The sequence below is a fragment of the Engystomops pustulosus genome, chromosome 2 (assembly GCF_040894005.1).
Source record: "Engystomops pustulosus chromosome 2, aEngPut4.maternal, whole genome shotgun sequence".
NCBI lineage: Eukaryota > Metazoa > Chordata > Amphibia > Anura > Leptodactylidae > Engystomops > Engystomops pustulosus.
Genome location: NC_092412.1, coordinates 163020628 through 163039694, shown reverse-complemented (window position 1 = coordinate 163039694; position 19067 = coordinate 163020628). Strand labels below are relative to the sequence as shown.

General features: G+C 39.3%; 1 protein-coding gene across 2 annotated transcripts in view; it reads right to left on the bottom strand.

The window, feature by feature from the left end:
* Window positions 1–1521: 1521 nt before the first annotated feature.
* ANKS1A (ankyrin repeat and sterile alpha motif domain containing 1A) overlaps window positions 1522–19067 on the bottom strand; it is a 183406-nt gene continuing 165860 nt past the window's right edge. For both annotated transcript variants that reach the window (XM_072137187.1, XM_072137188.1), the window contains one exon: window positions 1522–4179. The gene's annotated coding sequence lies outside the window, so the exon portion shown is untranslated. The remainder of the gene's footprint in view (window positions 4180–19067) is intronic.

Genomic DNA, 19067 nt, shown 5'->3' with positions numbered 1-19067 from the left:
TGCAAAAGATCTGAGACTGGGACAGAGATTTATCCAACAAGACAACGATCCCAAACAAAAATTGGAATAACGCGTTTCGCGCTAGGACTTAGCGCTAGATTCCTTCAAGGAATCTGAGGAAGGCGTAAGTCCTAGCGCGAAACGCGTTATTCCAATTTTTAATACTCTTGTTATCTATATATACCTTCTAATAAACCCTTTTGGAGAATATCTACATCCGGTCCTTTGTGCGCCACATGCTCCTATCTTCCCCTACCTGATCCTTAGACTCCAAACAGCCCAGTCCCCTGTGATTGGAGACCGTATCGAAGCATCGGCAGCCACGGACCCTGATATTGTACACCATTACTGGAGTTGTGCCCTACTAAGCACAACCCAACCAGGTGAGCAAATCCCTTAATCCTACAAGCGATACACCACCTTACAATATTCACCCTATGAGCGCTTCTTGTTCCCACTATCACCCTCTCTACTCCTTTCAGCTAAGAACAGGAAACTGAGGCTACAATTTGCACAAGCTCATCGAAATTGGACAGTAGAAGATTGGAAAAACGTTGCCTGGTCTGATGAGTCTCGATTTCTGCTGCGACATTCGGATGGTAGGGTCAGAATTTGGCGTCAACAACATGAAAGCATGGATCCATCCTGCCTTGTATCAACGGTTCAGGCTGGTGGTGGTGGTGTCATGGTGTGGGGAATATTTTCTTGGCACTCTTTAGGCCCCTTGGTACCAATTGAGCATCGTTGCAACACCACAGCCTACCTGAGTATTGTTGCTGACCATGTCCATCCCTTTATGACCACAATGTACCCAACATCTGATGGCTACTTTCAGCAGGATAATGCGCCATGTCATAAAGCTGGAATCATCTCAGACTGGTTTCTTGAACATGACAATGAGTTCACTGTACTCAAATGGCCGCCACAGTCACTAGATCTCAATCCAATAGAGCATCTTTGGGATGTGGTGGAACGGGAGATTTGCATCATGGATGTGCAGCCGACAAATCTGCGGCAACTGTGTGATGCCATCATGTCAATATGGACCAAAATCTCTGAGGAATGCTTCCAGCACCTTGTTGAATATATGCCACGAAGAATTGAGGCAGTTCTGAAGGCAAAAGGGGGTCCAACCCATTACTAGCATGGTGTACCTAATAAAGTGGCCGGTGAGTGTACATGTGGCTTAGGGGGGTGAGGGGGTTAAAAATAAAATAATAAACCTATTACTCACCTTCTCCCACAGTCAAATTCAGCCGATGCTGGCGTCTGTTTGTAGAGATAACAGGCAGCTGCAGTGGTGACCACAGCTGCACAACTGCTGCAGCATTAGTTTCAAGCAGAGGCTGGTAGTAATGCTGGAACTACAGCTGAACGTGAGTGCTGAGAAAGGTTTATTATTTGTACAGCACAACCCTTCCATATAATGTGTGTGTATGTATGTGTAGAATGGGAATGGGAAGAATGTGAGGATACGAGGATTATTATTTTTATAGCCCCATTCACATAAATTACAAAATGTATTTTATAGGAAATTTTAATGAACTCCACACAAATAGTAGCAAAGGCATTGTGTGCTCAGCATTTAACTGCATGGTATCCCAAATAGTCCATGCTTGTACAATATCGCAGTGTTTATACACACAGCATCAAGCCAACCTTTCGTACAGAGAAGGGATTTTTTTAATAAAAATACAGAAAATTATTCAAATACATTTTTTGCATTTATAACAAATTAAAGTGACAATGTAAATCCACATTGAAAGATTTTGTCTACAGTTTATTACATACTGCAATGCTAGTGAAATTGTTATAAGTTATAGTACCACTCTACAGCATACACATACATTTTGTAAAAATGTTGAGTTCAGATAAAGGTAATTATTGAAAAAACAACCCAGAAGCAAACATTTAAATGGGATCCTTCCTACATACTAGAGCTGTCTGGTACAATAAAATGTAAACTTTTTATATTGCTGCTAGTCATGCTACATCATACCAACACACATTGGAAACTGTACCATGGGAACCAGACAAGCCTGCAATATCCAGAAATTTGAGATTTGGATGTGTGACATCTCTGAAAGTTTTTGCTTAAATTTGACTACATTTGATTACTTGGGGTTGAATAGTGTCAGCTTAGTCTGGAGGCAAAAACTAAAGTTTGCTACTGGGCTCCAATTTGCTTCCTTGGATAGTTAAAGAATTATGAAACATGATCAAGGAAGCAGGGTCCTGTGTTCTATGTAGTAGAACTACCCTGTACCTTTGTAAAGAGATGTAGAAAGTTCTTTGTTAGTGTAATTATAATGCAGTGCCCACCTCCCTTGTACAGTAAAGTGATTTTCATGAGTAAAATATTCATTATTAACCTATGTTCTATATTAATCTGCAGAAGCATCAATCGACCTTGTGTACCGTCTTTTAAGAAACACCACCACCTAATTTCTTAGGTCAGCCACTCATTCATTAAATAGCTAGAATTTACATAATTAGGGAATATGGTTGACTGTACTGCTCATAAAATGCATCTCAATATATCAGATTCAACTCAAAAATACCAATCATACACTACAGGATAAATACAGGATTATATATAGCAGCTTTAAACTTGTACTGACTAAAAATGTTAGTGTGGTGTTACAGATGGCACAAGATCAATGCCAGTTCCTTAAGAGTGGGCAAAAACCACAAAAGTCTTCCAGAGTTATACTCTGCTTGGGAGCAATCAAGTCACCAGGTTGGAAGAGCGGAGATTTTTTTTTTCTTTTTACACAGTTTAAATGGAAAATAAAATAATTCCCCAAAGATAAATACTCACATACAAAAGGAATAATATTGATAAGAGTACTTTCTTTGTTAGTTCCTATGCCCCCTTACAGCATCTTTGATAAAAATGTATGAAACAATATAAAAAAAAAAGAAAGAAGGCGGAGCATGGCATGATATTGGTAACCAGGGATTTTGAGAACATGGTTTTAAGAAATGTTGGTTGGTACCTTATCATACACTTGATGAGTAATACAAAATTATAAAAACATACTCATAATGGTACATAATGCTGTAATAGGCAAAACACCTTACAATGAACAGGGTTAACAACAAGTACCGTGCATATGTCTTAGGGCAGATATATGTATATTTTTTTTCACATAAGTAATTTTTCATTGAAGCCGTTATGGCTTAAGGACACATACAGATTGTTTTCTCTTTCTGGCTTCAGTGATTTTTTTTTTTTACTGATGCCTTACTGAAGCATTCAATGTGCTTTTTCGCACTTCAATGATCCAATGTTGTCAGTGAACACAAAAAAGACAGGTTCTAATTTTTTTTTCCACTGACCACTGATAAGTGCAAAAAGTGTGAAAAAGTGAAATTAAAGGTTCAGTAAGGAATCCATGAAAAATTACTAAAGCCAGAAAGAGTAATCAAATCTGTACATGTCCATAAACCAGAAAAATCACTGATGTAAAATAAAAAATATCAATGTGAATCCACCCTTAAAGGACTTAAGGCATTGAGCAGTTGTTTATGGTATATACCTCAAGTTCAGCCTTGACCACATATGTTCTCCATATTTCACAGCTCGTTTACTGTTTACTAAAATATTTACTAAAGAATCCATCTGAAACACTACCAGATGCCTGACACTAATGTTCTGCATTAACACATGTAATGCAAACTGTGCACTGCAATATACATTTCCATTACGAAAATGTTTATCATTAATAGCTAAAAAGGTAAAGAATAGTTTATTAGGTTTATTAAGCTATCTTACTAATTTAAGAAAAAGACAAACACGCATAACATATACCTTACAAAGCCATCAATGGTTGCGTTCTGAATTGGTACCGTCACCCTCAAAAAAGTGCTACATTGTGATCTCTTGGTTAAAAAAAAAAAAAAAAAAGGCATGGCCATTTGCAGGTTATATGAGTCATATTTGAGGAATAACTTCACATGTGACTTTTTTCCTTATATTCCAAATGTTTTTTTTTTCTTTTTTCAATGAAAGGAATGAGAAATTTTCAGGTCCCTATCAAAAGCATGTGTATGGTGCAGGGCATCTCGGGCATCTCATTTTCCTTGGTCAGTCCAGGCTCCACATTTGATGCTTTTCCTAGGAGAGGGAACCAGAGGAATTGCAGTATTCCTTAAACTGAAGTTTTCTGATTGAAACTGAAAGAAATGGAGAGATGGAAAAAAATGAATATAGCCCTAATTACAATGGTTCAGCTTTACCAAACACACAAACAAACATAACAAATCTATTCTACACCATTTTAATGACCATGTCAGAGTGGACACACACCAGTATGTCAGCAAATAAATGTTATGGTTTGTATAATGAAAAGTTATACATTTTTTCAATACACTTTCTGTCCATGTCCACTGAAAATAAACAATGAAGCTTTCTATAGAGGACCAGCAAGCAGAGATCTAAAAAATAAAAAACAAAAAAAAAAACTGTTCTGAATTCATACAGAAAGTAAGAAGTAAGTTCATGATACAAAATATAACATTAATTTGCTGGAATGTGAATACCCCTTTAATACCCCTTTTTCCAAGGCTGTCATGCACAGTGGTGGATTAAAGGAAACCTACCATTTGTTTTCATGCATTGTAAATCGAACATACCTTGAAAATGCTGTAGCTAGACGGATGCAGAAATATTTCTGGTTTAAACCCGGATTCTAGTGGTTTTTCTAAAAAAAAAAACTATTATAAAATTCAGGATCTTGGGAAAGCTGGGTGCAGATTGGCTGCGGTACATAAACACATTACACAGAGCTTCCTGAAATGTCTAGACAGGACACTGAAGCAGTGAATATTTAGGGTAAGAGGAGAAGCGCCGGAGCAGCCATAGGAGCGACAGAGCCTCAACATAATTTTATAATAGTTTTTTTTTTTTTTTCAAATCCACTCAGCACAGGGATTATACAAGATATGATCCTGCATCAGTGTAGCTAAAGCATTCTTAAGGTATGTTTGCTTCATAATGCCTCAAATCAAATGGTAGGTTTCCTATGGGCCATGGGCTGTTCAAACCACTAGGGCCTCTCCAGCGTCCAAACCAACATGTGCCTAGATGTTAGGACGTAAGTACCACTCTAAATGCTTAATCTTGTGTTGTTCATCAAAGTAATTTAATGATGAACTTCAAATGCGCTCTTATAACCCATCTATTTAGGAAAGCCAATCACACCCTAACTACATGAAACCGTCCATACCAGATCTCCCAAACAGTGTAGGAGATCTGGACTGCTATAGCTGTCTGGCCCAGTCTCTGTGCACTCTGCAGCTGAACTCCCCTTCATACTTTATATACTCGTGTATAAGCCAAGGCTACTAATTTTACCACAAAGAAAAAACTGTTAAAAGTTAATGACTTGCCTAAGCCCTAGGGTAGGAAATGATGTCGCTACTCTAATAATATGGCCAGCAGCAGTAGGACCTCATAAATGAAATGTCCACTGCAGATGCTCCTTGTAATGAATCAAAAGCAGAACTTCCCTTTAATAAAATGCCCTCAGCAGAGCCCCCCTTTGATGGTATGTCCTGAGGAGAGCCCCACTTTAATGTTATGTCCACAGCAGATGCCCTTTTTAATGAAATGTTTACATCAGATGCCCTTTTACAGATATGTCTACAGCAAAGTCCCCCTTTAATATAATGTCTTCAGCAGATGCCCCCATTTAATATACTCACCTGCAGCTTCTTGTTCCAGGCCCCACGGCTGTGTCTTCTTCTCTTTCTGCCCGGCAGTCGCACACACTATAAAGTCACGCAGAAGTAACACCGCTGCATCATAATGTATGCACCCATGCCAGAAGGAGAAGACTGCCATGGGGGCCGGGAAGAAGGAGCCAGAGTTGAGTAAAGATTTTTTTTTTTTAATAGACTCATGGTGGATCTTTATATAAGGCCCTGGAATGGGGGGCGTGGGCCTCTTGTAAGCCAAAGGCCATGGGTGCCGGCCATACCGCCTATATGAAGATCCACCATTGGTCATGCATCACTTTATATGAACACTTTAATGTAGCCAACTGATTTTAAGAGTGTTTTTTTGTAAGGCATTGTACTTCATGATAGTGGAAGCCTTTAGTTAATGGTGTATTTCTGTGTGAAAATATTAGAAATTTGGTGCAATTTTTTTTAAAAATGGCAAATTTCAATTCATAGCTCTGCTTTTTAGATATAAAGTCATATAAATGATATATGTTATATCAATTTAAATTTAGCATTTGTTTTTAAAACGTAAGTTACTTTTTAACCCCTTCCCGCCACAGCCCTTTTTTTTTCGTTTTTGCGTTTTCATTTTTCACTCCCCACATTCAAAAATCTATGACTTTTTTATTTTTCCATGTACAGAGTTGTGTGACGGCTTATTTTCTGTGTAACAAATTACACTTCAAAATGATGGTATTTAATATTTCATGCCGTGTACTGGGAAGCGGGAAAAAAAATTCCAAATGCAGTGAAATTGGTAAAAAAAAAAAAGCAATTGTGCCGTATTCTTGTGGGCTTGGATTTTACAGATTTCACTGTACGCCCCAAATGACATGTCTACTTTATTCTTTGGGTCGGTACGATTGCGGGGATAACAAATTTATATAGGTTTTATAATGTATTCATACATTTAAAAAAATTAAAACCTCCTGTACAAAAATTTTTGGGGGGATTTTGCCATTTTCTGGGGTTAATAACTTTTTTATACTTTGGTGTATGGAGCTGTGGGTGGTGTCATTTTTTGCGGATTTTGATGACATTTACAATGTTATCATTTTTAAGACTGTGCCTTTTGATCACTTTTTATAGAATTTTTTCTTTTTTTTTTAAATGGCAAAAAAAATATGCAATATGCAGCAAAGTCTTACCGGCTATGGAGAGGGCTCGGCCCGCGAGCCCTCTCCATGCACCGGGACCCGGCATGTGACGTACTAATACGTCACATGTCAGTAAGGAGTTAAAGGATGTTATAACACTAGTTTTGGCAGCAGTTTTTTCAGAAAAGTTCACGAACTATTTTTGTAGTAAACCAGTTTACTTAGTTTACTTTAGTTGAATTTGGCTTTGAGGGACCCATGTACAGGCAGTCCCCGGGTTACATACAAGACAGGGTCTGTAGGTTTGTTCCTAAGTTGAATTTGTATGTAAGTCTGAACTGTATATTTTATCACTGTAATCCCAGCCAGAACTTTTTTTGGTTTCTGCGACAATTGGATTTTAAAAATGTTGAGTTGTCATAAGAATCAGGATTAACACTAAAGTTTCATTACAGACACCTGTGAGAACTATTACAGCTGATCATTGTAGCCTGGGGCTAAAGTACAAAAAATTACCAATATCCAGAGGTCGGTTTGTAAATATGGGTCGTATGTAAGTCGAGTGTTCTTAAGTAGGGGACTGCCAGTACTAGAAACCCTCAAGTTTTTTTTAAAAACTGCATGTTGCAAAGTATTTAAAACAGCAATAAGGGAGTCTGTTAACCTTTTCAGTAATTCACAGGGATTAAATTAAAAAACTTTACATTTAAAATATTTCCCTTTGCCATATAATCAACACATTTACAAGTGGTTAAAAATATAAATACACTCCTTAATATTTTATACAGTTTCTATTGAGTATGCCAGTACCCAAAAAGTGAATGTAAACTAGAGCCTAGAGCAGGGTGCAGAACAAAAGAAGTGCAGTGCCATTGGGCTTTTGGAGGGCAAATTTGGCTTCAATTGTTTTCAAGTTGTATTACATATTTGAAGAGCCTCTGAGGTAAACAAATAGTATGGAAGGTGTGGCATGTGACTTTATGTATAAGTTGTGCAAAGATCACAGGCTTAATAATAAAATGTGTGCTTCAATACATTCAAAAAAATATCCAGGGAGGTATGATATTTAACATTCTTTTATGCCCTACAGTCTACAGTCTTGCAGCGCTGGGGTTCTGGATTCAAGCCCCATCCAGGTCAACAACTGCAAAGAGTTTGTATGTTCTCTTTCTGTTTGTGTGGGTTTCCTCCCACACTCCAAAACATACTGGCAGGTTGATTAGATTGTGAGCCCCATGAAGAAAGGGACCGATTTGGCAATCTCTGTGTAGCGCTGTGGAATCTGTGGGTGCTATATAAATAAAGGAATTATATCCTCTTTGGAACATAATGTGCGCCTCTTTTGGCTCCTTCCTTTCTTTGCAGTTTGAGGAACATCTCCTGGAAAGTATGGCCCTAGTACAATTTGTGTGGCCTACATTCCAGAGGTACTGGCATTTTCCCCTTCCTGGTCTCAAAAAATAAAATATTTTATATCCACCTCTTGTAACTCCAGGATAGTTCCCCTCTGGCCTGCACATCGATGTAACATGTATGCAGTATAAAGGGCCATCTGAATGATATGCAAAGCTAGTGTATTGTACCCTTGATTTTGGCAGGGCACTATAAGGCATAAGCACCTGGTCCAGCAAGTCAACCCCGTTAATGTGCCTACTGTAGTCCAAAATGCATTCAGTTTGGGGGGGGGGGGGGGGGGGTTCTGCTGCGGTACCCTGTACAGGGGTGCTAGTGTGCCCATGTATTGTTGTTAAAACAAGGACATTTATATAGGACAATATACATTTTCATTGTATGCACAAAACAGAGTCATAGTATATAAGGATGGAAAAATACGCAAGTACATCAAGTCCAACCTTTAAGAATTAAATGTTTTTCCCCATAACCCGTGATATTTTTGCTCTCCAAAAAGACATCCAGGCCTCTATTGAACATGTATAAAGATTCCGCCATAATAACCTCCAGTGGCAGGTAGTTCCATAGTCTCACTCACAGTAAAGAATTTCTATGGATGGAAGATGGAAGAACTGCCTCTCTAAGTGTAGATGATGCCCCTTGTACTGGTCACAGGCCTGGGTAAAAAAATCTTCGGCGAGATCCTTGTACTGTAATGAGGTCTCCCTTCAGTCTCCCTTTTTTCTTAATAACCCCAAATTTTCTAATCGGACATTTTATTCTAGTCCCCCCATTCCCTAATAATCTTGGTTGCTCTCCTCTGCACCCATTCCAGTTCTACTATATATAAACTGGTGCCCAAAACTGTACGCAATATTCCACGTGTGGTCTGACAAGTGATTTGTATAAGGACAATATACAATGTCCTTATCATGAGAATCTATTCCTCTTTGATATACCCATAATTTTATTTGCTTTACCAGCAGATTGCAGGCTCTGGTCACTAAAACTAAGTTCACCATCCACCAATAACCCCCCCCCCCCCCCCAAGTTTTTTTTAGCCTTAGTTTTACCAAGTAATTGACTTTTTAGAACATAATAGTACTTTTTGTTTCATGGCCCAAGTGCATAAGTTTACATTTAACCTCATCAACCATTTCTCAGCCCATTCCTCCAGCTTCCAGAAATCCCTCTGTAATGCTACTTTATCAGCCTCAGTATTAATTACTTTACACAGCTTAGTATCATCTGCAAATATTGAAACTTGACTGTATAAACCCACTACAAGGTCATTAATAAAAAGAAATGATAATATAATAATAATTATTTATATAGCGCCATCAAATTCCATAGCATTTTACAAATCATACAAAAATATAATATTACATTACAGAGTACAAAGTTCATATGGAACACTAGGAGTGAGGATATAGGATATTAAAAAGAAGTGGCCCCAATAATGACCCCTGTGGCAATCTACTGGTAACGTCAACTCAGTATAAGAATGTGCCATTAATGATGACCCTCTGTTTCCTATCACTAAGCCAATTACTTACCCAAATACACAGATTTGGCACTGTATCAAGTATCTTGGAAAAGTCCAGATATACAATATCCACAGCCTCCCTCAGGTCCAGTCTGGAACATACTTCCTCATATAAGCCAATCAGATTAGTCTAACAGGACCGGTCCCTCATAAACCCATGCTGATGCTTGGTTATAAGGTTACGTGCAGTGAGAAAATCCAGGATAACATCTCTAACAAACCCCTCAAATATTTTCCCCACAAAAGAGGACTCACAGGTCTGTAGTTTCCAAGATCGCTTTTCGATTATTTTTTGTATATTGGTACCACATTTGCTTTGCGCCAGTCCTGTGGAACAGAACCAGTCTTAAAGGAATCTTCAAATATTTGAAAAACAAATCGCTTCACAATGCCCTGTTCTCGTGCCTTCAAAGTTTTTGCCTAAGCAGCAACTTCGTAGATTTATTCTTACAGTGCCATATGCAACAGCGTTTCTAGAATCGAGATACTTTAACAGTCTAACACTGGTATACAATTTGCACAGGAAGAGCAGGTAGCCCTTATCCAGTAATGGGTGAAGCAAACTCCCCAGAGCTTATACATCTTCAAACCGTACTTTTTCAAAAAAATATCTGTGGTCTCCCTTTAAAATGTACCAAGGAATCGTTTATAGACACCTACTTCTCGGGGGTAAATGCTTGCATAAACTAAAATGGTCTAGGATGAGCTTTATCTTAAATAATCAATCATAACTGGGGTCATCTCTAGGTGAGCACTGTACATTATGTTGATAATACAAAAAACTATGGATGGCTACAAAGCGTATCCTGCTAATGGCCATGTGGAACATCGGGGTGTTGTACTAAATGCCTGTGCTCCAATAGACCCTGATTGATGGCTTCTTTATTAGCCCCATATTTAGTACCATGCCCCAATATTTTTTAATTCCTCTGGTCTGAGCCCTGTCTTGTTCATCTGTACCCTGGGACTGTCAGTATGCTGATGGGGCTATTTATTTATTTTTAAAAAAATTCTTTTTGTTAAAATTTTATCATTATATTTATACATAAAGCAGTACATCATAGCATATAGAGAGTTACATCAGAAAGTGTTTCTATATCATAAATCTATTTGAGTACTATTTTACATGACTCAACTACTCTACAGACAAATATGTCTATTCCCTATTAGCCTCATATATCCCGTAGGCACTTCAGAGAAGACAAAAGAAGATGAGAAAGAAAAGAAACGGGAAAAAAGGAGATGAAAAAGAAAAGGAAAAAAAGAAACAAGAATAAGAACCAATTATACAGGAAGCTTTAGCTTTTATAAGAATATATCATTGCTTTATGCATATAATCATATCATTTTTTTCCATTTGCTATCAAAGTCTGTTGTTATTAAGGTGGCTTTCTCATTCAAATTTTTTTCATATTGGCAAATTTGCTTAAAGTTCCTCATGATTTATTTTAAATCTTGACACTGACTCTTTCCAGTATATTGTTTTAGCTCTTCTTGCTTCTGCTAAAGGCCATCTAAATTGTGGTGGGATTATCTCCATATTTAAAGGAAACCTACCACTTGTAGTGGCAGGTTTCCGATGGCAATACCGAGCACCAGCTCAGGGTGAGCTGGTGCCGGAGCTTATTTTAGTTAGTGTTTTAAACCGCAGTATCGTGGTTTAAAACACTTTTTAAACGCTATAGCCGGCGCAGGCAGGTACGCGCTCGGCGCTTACCATGCGCGCGGCTCTCATTCACTTCCTATGTAGCCGCGCGCACGGTAAGCGCCGAGCGCGTACCTGCCTGCGCCGGCTATAAAGTTTAAAAAGTGTTTTAAACCGCGATACCGCGGTTTAAAACACTAACTAAAATAAGCTCCGGCACCAGCTCACCCTGAGCTGGTGCCCGGTATTTCCATCAGAAACCTGCCACTACAAGTGGTAGGTTTCCTTTAAGTTCAGAAGAGCAAGTTTCGGACTTAGCTCAATTAGTGGGCTCCAGATCTAAGGGCTGAGGGTTATAATTGTAGGGGTCACCCATATGGAATAAGAATGCTCAGGCTCTCTGGTTGTAGTCCTAGAGGCCCTTATTGTCACTAGAAGACAATGGGGAGGACAAATAAAAAGGACTTTCAACGCCATTTGCAGACTTTGTATCAGAGGCAATAATGACTATTTTTTTTGTAGTATTGTAGTACCACCTGAAAAGTGCAATTTGATCCCAAACAACAAGCAAATGCAGCACACCAAGTTCAATACACTCTTAAGGATTATGGCGGTTAAGCCAGGAACAATTTTACCCCAGACACCAGCAAAAGAATTGCAAAGCAGCACATGTGAAATTATGGGTTATGGTAGAGATAATGAGAGTGATAAATTGGATGCTAAAGACTAGCAAAGGGGAGAATGCTGACAGGGAGGGGGGGGGGGGGAGGCATGGGCAGGTACGATGATCTGCTTAGTCCATGGACAGGTACATTGAGGTGTCTACTGTCAATTACAGGAGACACTTCTACATATTACCATGTCAAATGACATGCACCAAGTCACACTGCACCAAAGGCGTACATGTACAGTGCTGTGCGTTAACGAGGGTCCCATAGCAACATACATGTACAGAGCTGCATGCAAAGAGGTTAAATCATGCACAATAAACCAGGGACACTTTCTCATTGATCTAGGTAAGGGGACTGTGCTAATCTTCTTATATGTGTAATTTTTTGCCCTAAGCAGTCATTTTATTAGACAATGAGGAGGATCAAAAACAGGGTCTAGCCAATTAACACGCTGTGCACCAAGAGGAAAAGATGAAGGATGGGAGCAAGACAAAAAGAGGTGAAATAAATGTTTTACAAAAAAATTTCTTATTTGGGATAAAGCAAGGCGTTTCAACGCCAGATTGGCGTCTTCATCAGGCAAACAATCACTTCTCCAACAGTGTAAAAATAAACAAATCAAACAAAAATGTGTGTGAAAAACACATATATACATACATATACACATATATACATACATATACATACACATTATACCGTATTTTCCGGACTATAAGGCGCACTTAAAAGCCTTGGATTTCCGTGGAAATCCAAAGTGTGCCTTATAGTCCGGTGCGCCCTATGTATGGCGCTGGGCAGCGGACCATACTTACATAGGTCCCCGCTACCGGAGACAGCAGATCTCCAGCGGGAACTGCAGACCACGCGGCACGAACAACTTCTGCCGCGTGGTCTGCAGTTCCCGCTGGAGATCTGCTGTCTCCGGTAGCGGGGACCTATGTAAGTAGGGTCCGCTGCCCTCCTCCACCTCCCCCTCACCTTCCCCGCGTTCCCCGTCGCGTCGGGTCTCCGCCACGCCCCCGGACCCCGCGCCTTATAGTCCGATGCGCCTTATATATGGAATTATTACATATATAAGGCGCATCGGACTAATGCGCCTTATAGTCCGGTGCGCCTTATAGGGCGAAAAATACGGTATATATTCTTAGGCTGAATTTGTATGCAAGGTGGAACTGTATATTTTATAATTGTAGCCGCAGCCAAATTTTTTTCAGTCTCTGTGACAATTGCATTTTAAAAATGTTGTTTTGTCAGTAGAACCAAGATTAACAATAAAGCTTCACCTTTGATAACTGTTACAGCTGATCATTGTAGCCTGGGGCTAACGTACAATTAACTACCAACATCCAGAGGCCTTGATACAGCGTCGGACTGGTCCGCCAGAGAACTGGAAAATTCTCTGGTGAGCCCCGACTAGGTGGTCACGTGGAAGGTAGGGCTGCTCACTGCTCGCAGCATGTGGAAAAACTCTCCTTGCAATGGGGCCGTGGAGCCTACTATGAAGGTATTTGAAGGGGTAATGGAGGCTTTGAAGCTGCAGGTCAGGACTCATTATTAGACTCCCAGGGAATTGGGGGTTCTCTGCTGTGAACCAAAGTGTACTGGCTGCAGCAGCACCTCATTATCCACAGACCCATTCACCAACACTTAGCTGCTGCTGCTCATGTCACTACGACACCGCTGGAGGTCTCTTCCAGGTTCCTATAAACCAGGCAGTGGCTAATAGACGGGACAGAGGAGGAGGGAGGGCAGAGTGTGCAGGCAAAATGTCTGGCCTAGGTAAGACTGTGTCTCCAGCTTCTTTAATGTTTCCCTCTTCTGCTATTGTCTAGCCTAAAATGTAAGTATGCACCTAATGCAATCAATGTAAAGTGTGCATATTGTGTATAATGGATGTGTTCATGTGTATACTATGGATATGCATATAATTAAAGCATATGTCACTATATATTTATTTCTTTATATTGATGTACACCAACATACATACATATATACAGCAATACACATTCTATGTTCATGCTATTTCATAATCATTAACATCCGCCAATATGTCTGAAATAATAACAGTAATGAATGCTATAAATTTAAAAATCATCATATTGTTTAATATAATGATTACGGCAGTGTGGCAGAGCATAACCTTTGCGTTGCGCCACACTTTGTATTTTTAATCTGTTTTTAAAAGCAACTGGAAGGGGCTTGTCCAGAACACATATGCATATCCACTGAAAGGCATGCAATCTGAAATGTACATTTTTACATGCAAAATGTGTGGTGCTCATCTTAGAACACATGCGTTTCAGTGAAAATTCACATGTGTTGTGGGCAACACTCCCCATTGTGTTGGAGGTGTGTGTTAAAACACAACGTGTGAACACAGCCTGTGAGTGCAGTCACACATCGCATTTAAAACTGCATCGCAATCAGCTTTAGGGTGATGGTACACATGGTGTTTTTAACGTGTTTTTGAGTCGTTTTAAAGCAGTCCGTAAAAAAATGCATGCGTTTTTGACCAGTTTTAATTAAGAATTGGTCAAACCTGTCAAAAATGGATAAGTTTTCTAACAGACTGCTTAAAAACGGCCTAAAAACGGGTTCAAAATGCCATGTTTGCCATCACCCTTAAGGTGGTTTTAGGTGCAGTATTGTTAATTTACCATGTGAAAGACATGGACTGAATGGATGAATCTGATTTTGAAGGGGAAACCTGTTCCACAAATGTCCTTCACCAATTAACAAAACTGCACCTAAAACCACCTCAAAGATGATTGTGACGCAGTTTTAACTGCAATGTGTGACCACACCCTGTTTCTTGCTCCCAGGATTTGCTGCATGAACTAAATTTCTATGGATCCTTAATTTGCTGAAAAAATAAATTCACAGTTATATTCTATTATTAAGAATATATATGAGATTTCTAGAAATCCATCTGGCATCCCCTGCACTGCTCTGACAGAGTGCACTACTTTTTTTTTTGGTGCTCCTTTAACAAAAAACTGGCACAGGTGCTTGAATAAATCTGGGTCAGAGACCAAAAAAACAATGCAGGGTGCATCAGATTAATGAAGACTGAGCACCAGTTTTGATTAATCTGACAAACTGCACATAGAACACACTGCACTAGTTTTGATTAAAGTGGCATATGTAAAACAGTTACGGGTGCCAAAATATTGCACTACAGTGAAAATTTTATTTTTAAAAGGTATTATGAAATAACAATGCTATTAATGGGCTTAATTAGTTTTTTATTTAATTAAATCTGTGTAGTTGCATTTGCTCAAAGAATAAAGGGGATCTGTAATGTGGACCATACACTGAAAGCATGAAAAACAAAGCTGTTAGAAAATGGTGCTACGGCATTCTTTCTATATAATTGAAAGGTGGGTCCCAAAAGAATAATTTCCTCTGGGGGGCCCAAGACACTCCAGTCCGACACTGTATGTTTATATATGAATAATAAATGATTAAATAAATGCATGGTAAATAAAATACACGGCGCATCACGACATTGCTGTGCGTACTATGCGCGTAACCGTCTGAAGCCGTGGTCATTTGCGCAGCCGCACTGGAAGTCGGCCGCGATAAAAAGTTGTTGGTGCGCATGCGCGAGTATGCCCGAGAGCTCAGTGCGGTGACCTCCGAGACGGGAAATGGCGCCCAAATGTCAGCTTCGCAGTACACGGCATGTTAAAATAAATAACATTACGGTAAAAATGAAAAAGTTATGGATTTTTGAAGTTGGAGAGCAAGAAATGAGCGGAAAAACCCTGCGTCCTTAAGGGGTTAATGTTTTTCTGAATGCATCTTGGACAATTTGTTTAGGATGTTTTTTTGAGGATTTTAGCTTGTTGTCGAAAAGTTGTGGTGTTTGAACACTTCTTTTGTATACGCTCAAGATGACCATATGGTATATTTTGAAGCCAAGGTTTACAGAGGGCGCTGTTAAAGTCAAAGATAGCTGTTAACATCCACTGATTTGAAGTGTGTGCTGGTGGATAAAGTTCCGTCTGTTTCTAAGTGGATGGACAGATCAAGAAATTAAAGGTTAGTGGGAGAGTAATTCTAAGTGAAGCATAGGCCCATATTATTATAGTTGAGGTGGCTTTTGAAAATCTCAGCTGATTGTTGGTCACCCCTCAAAAGAAAGAAAAAAAAAAAAAAAAGAGGTTGTCTATGTAATGACGAAAGTACAAAATATTGGTGGAAAAAGGTTTGGCGCCTAAGATCTGGAGGGCTTCAAAGGCCCCATATAAAGGTTTGTGTGTGAAGGCACAAATTTGGTGCCCATTGCACACCCCTTTATTTGTCGGAATATGCTGTTGATGAAAGAGACGCTATTGTAGTTTAAGATTAAATCAATACTATGAAGGAGGAAGTCTTTATTGCAAGGGAGGCATCTTGTTGATTGTGCTGAGGTGACTGTTGATGGATTTTAGGCCAAGGTCGTGCGGAATGTTGGAATAAAGGGCAAATATGTGTGTGGAGTACTTGAGGTAGAATGGTCCTTGAGAGTCCTTAGGGTAGGATGGTAAAAGTAGGACTAATGGCTGGAGGTGAAGATCAATATCATGAAAAAGGTTACTGGTTAGAGAATTGATTTTAGAGATGATGAGGTGACTGGGATGGTTGGTTAGAGACCTGTGTATTTTTGGTAGACGGTAAAAAAAAAAAAAAAAAAAAAAAGGAAAGGGGAGGGTTGTTAACAGTTAAGAATTGTTTTACTTTTTTGGTGAGAAGATTGACTATGTAGCGTACACCACACTGATCCAACAAGCCACCTACAACAGAGTGTAGAGGGTTTGGATGTGAGAAGGTCATAGAATGATGTGTCAGCTAGGATATTGTTGGCTTCCAGAATGTAATCATTACAGTCTTTGGATCACAATGCCCCCTCCCTCGTCTGCTGATCTGATGATGATGGAGCTGTTGTTTCTAAGGGATTGAATAGCCTGTTTTCAGTCTTGATAAGTTTGTTCTACTTGCACTATTGTACAATTAGGTGTAGTAAAGTATGTCTTAGTGCGGTTAGTAAAGTATGGAGAGGGCTCACAGGTATAGGTCAGACATTGACCAGGCATTGCACACTCCCCTTATATATACAGTATATAGGTACAATGAGATATATTACATTAATAACAAGATACAACTGGGGTAGGGCAGGGTCGGACTGGCTCAGTGGAGGTCCCAGACACTGGTGGGGGCCCAGTCTGGGAAGGAAAGGAAGGAAACTTTTATATACTATAAAAAAAAAAAAAATCCCCTTGGGAGGGGTCAATTGTGTGCGGGTGCTGTTGGAGCAGACGCCAGGAACATATGCCTAGTAACTGCTGGCTGCAGCACATACTATCCCGATAATAACTGTAGTGGATATAGTCAAGGACCTTTGATGAGGTCATGAACATGTGACTCCTTTGTGGGAGGAGCAAAAGAAGACCTGGGTAGAGTTTGTTGCCATGTGTGCTGCTGAGATATGGGATTGGGAAGTTATGTTGAGGCACTGCATGGGGGAATGTGGGGGTGCATTTTTCTTTATCTCTCTGCTCCCTGCACTCTAGTCCCGCCCCTCCTGCAGTACAGGACAGAGCTCAGAGACACTCACTTGCTTCCTGCCAGCAAACACCACATTGTGAGGAGAGAGAAGCTGCAAGCTACAGGCAGATAAGTTATCCAGTGGAAGGGAGGGGGGGCAAGCACATATCTGTGACAACAGATATATAGCAGAGCTGTAAGTGTGTAATATGCTTTTCATGCAACTCATCTCGGATATGTCTCATTTCTTTTTCTATGTCTCTGATACTACTACAATGTTCAGAAGTTAAAGGAAAGTCTATACAAATCTGTACCCTGATAACCTAAGCACATTTTCAGCTCCAATAACTAGATGGATCATAATGTGTCTGCTTAGGGAGTCCCCATCCACACTCTGGAATCTTATATTGACCATTACACTGAGTGATAGTCGCTAATACAGCAATAAAACTGAGTAAAATGGTAAAGAAAGGGGTTAAAATAATCTAAATTGTGTAAACATCACTTAGATGATTTGAGAATTTTCTTTCTTGGGAAATCCCATTTAAGCGTGCACAAAGAGGGTTCTCAGCACTCTCTATACAGAGGAGGGAACTGTTATATTGTACAGCTGACAACTTTCGCAAACAGTGTTGGCAGCAGTTGTGGCAGTTAACCTGTTAGTTGCCATGGTCAAAGTCAACATGGGCATGGCCATATTGCTGCACCCCCCACAGAGGCATGCAGTAATAGAAGAGATAATATTCACAATATAGTTGCATTGCAGTATATTGCCTGAGCGATTAGACCCCCTTGTGTTCAAACATCTCAGGGGAGCTAAACAAGTAAATTTAAAAGATACTTTAAAAAGTAAAAATTCTAATTTATCCCCTTACCTTAGAAGGCATATAAAAATAAACTGAAAAATGATAAACATATTGGGCATTGACACATCCCAAAAGTGCTATCAAAATATTAAAACAACGGGTTATTCTCAGCGGTGAACCTCATGTGTTCTTTTATAATAAAAGGTCACCAAAATTTGTACAGTCCGTGGCTCATTGTAATGTATGACCTGCAAAAATGCCATATATTGCAATACTGTAGTATTGCAGTATATGGTAGGAGCGATCTGACCATCTAGGGTTAATGTACCCTAGATGGTATAAAAAATAGTGAAAAAAAAAAAAAAGTTTAAAAAATTTAAAAAATTAATAAAATATTAAAAGTTTAAATCACCCCCCTTTCCCTAGAATGGATATAAAACATAATAAACAGTAAAAATCACAAACATATTAGGTATCGCAGCGTCCCAAAATGCACGATATATCAAAATATAAAAACTGTTACCGGCGGCGGTGACCTCCGAGGCGGGAAATGGCGCCCAAATGTCAGAAATGCGACTTTTACACCTTTTTACATAACATAAAAAATGAAATTAAAAATGATCCAAATGTCGCACAGACCTCAAAATGGTA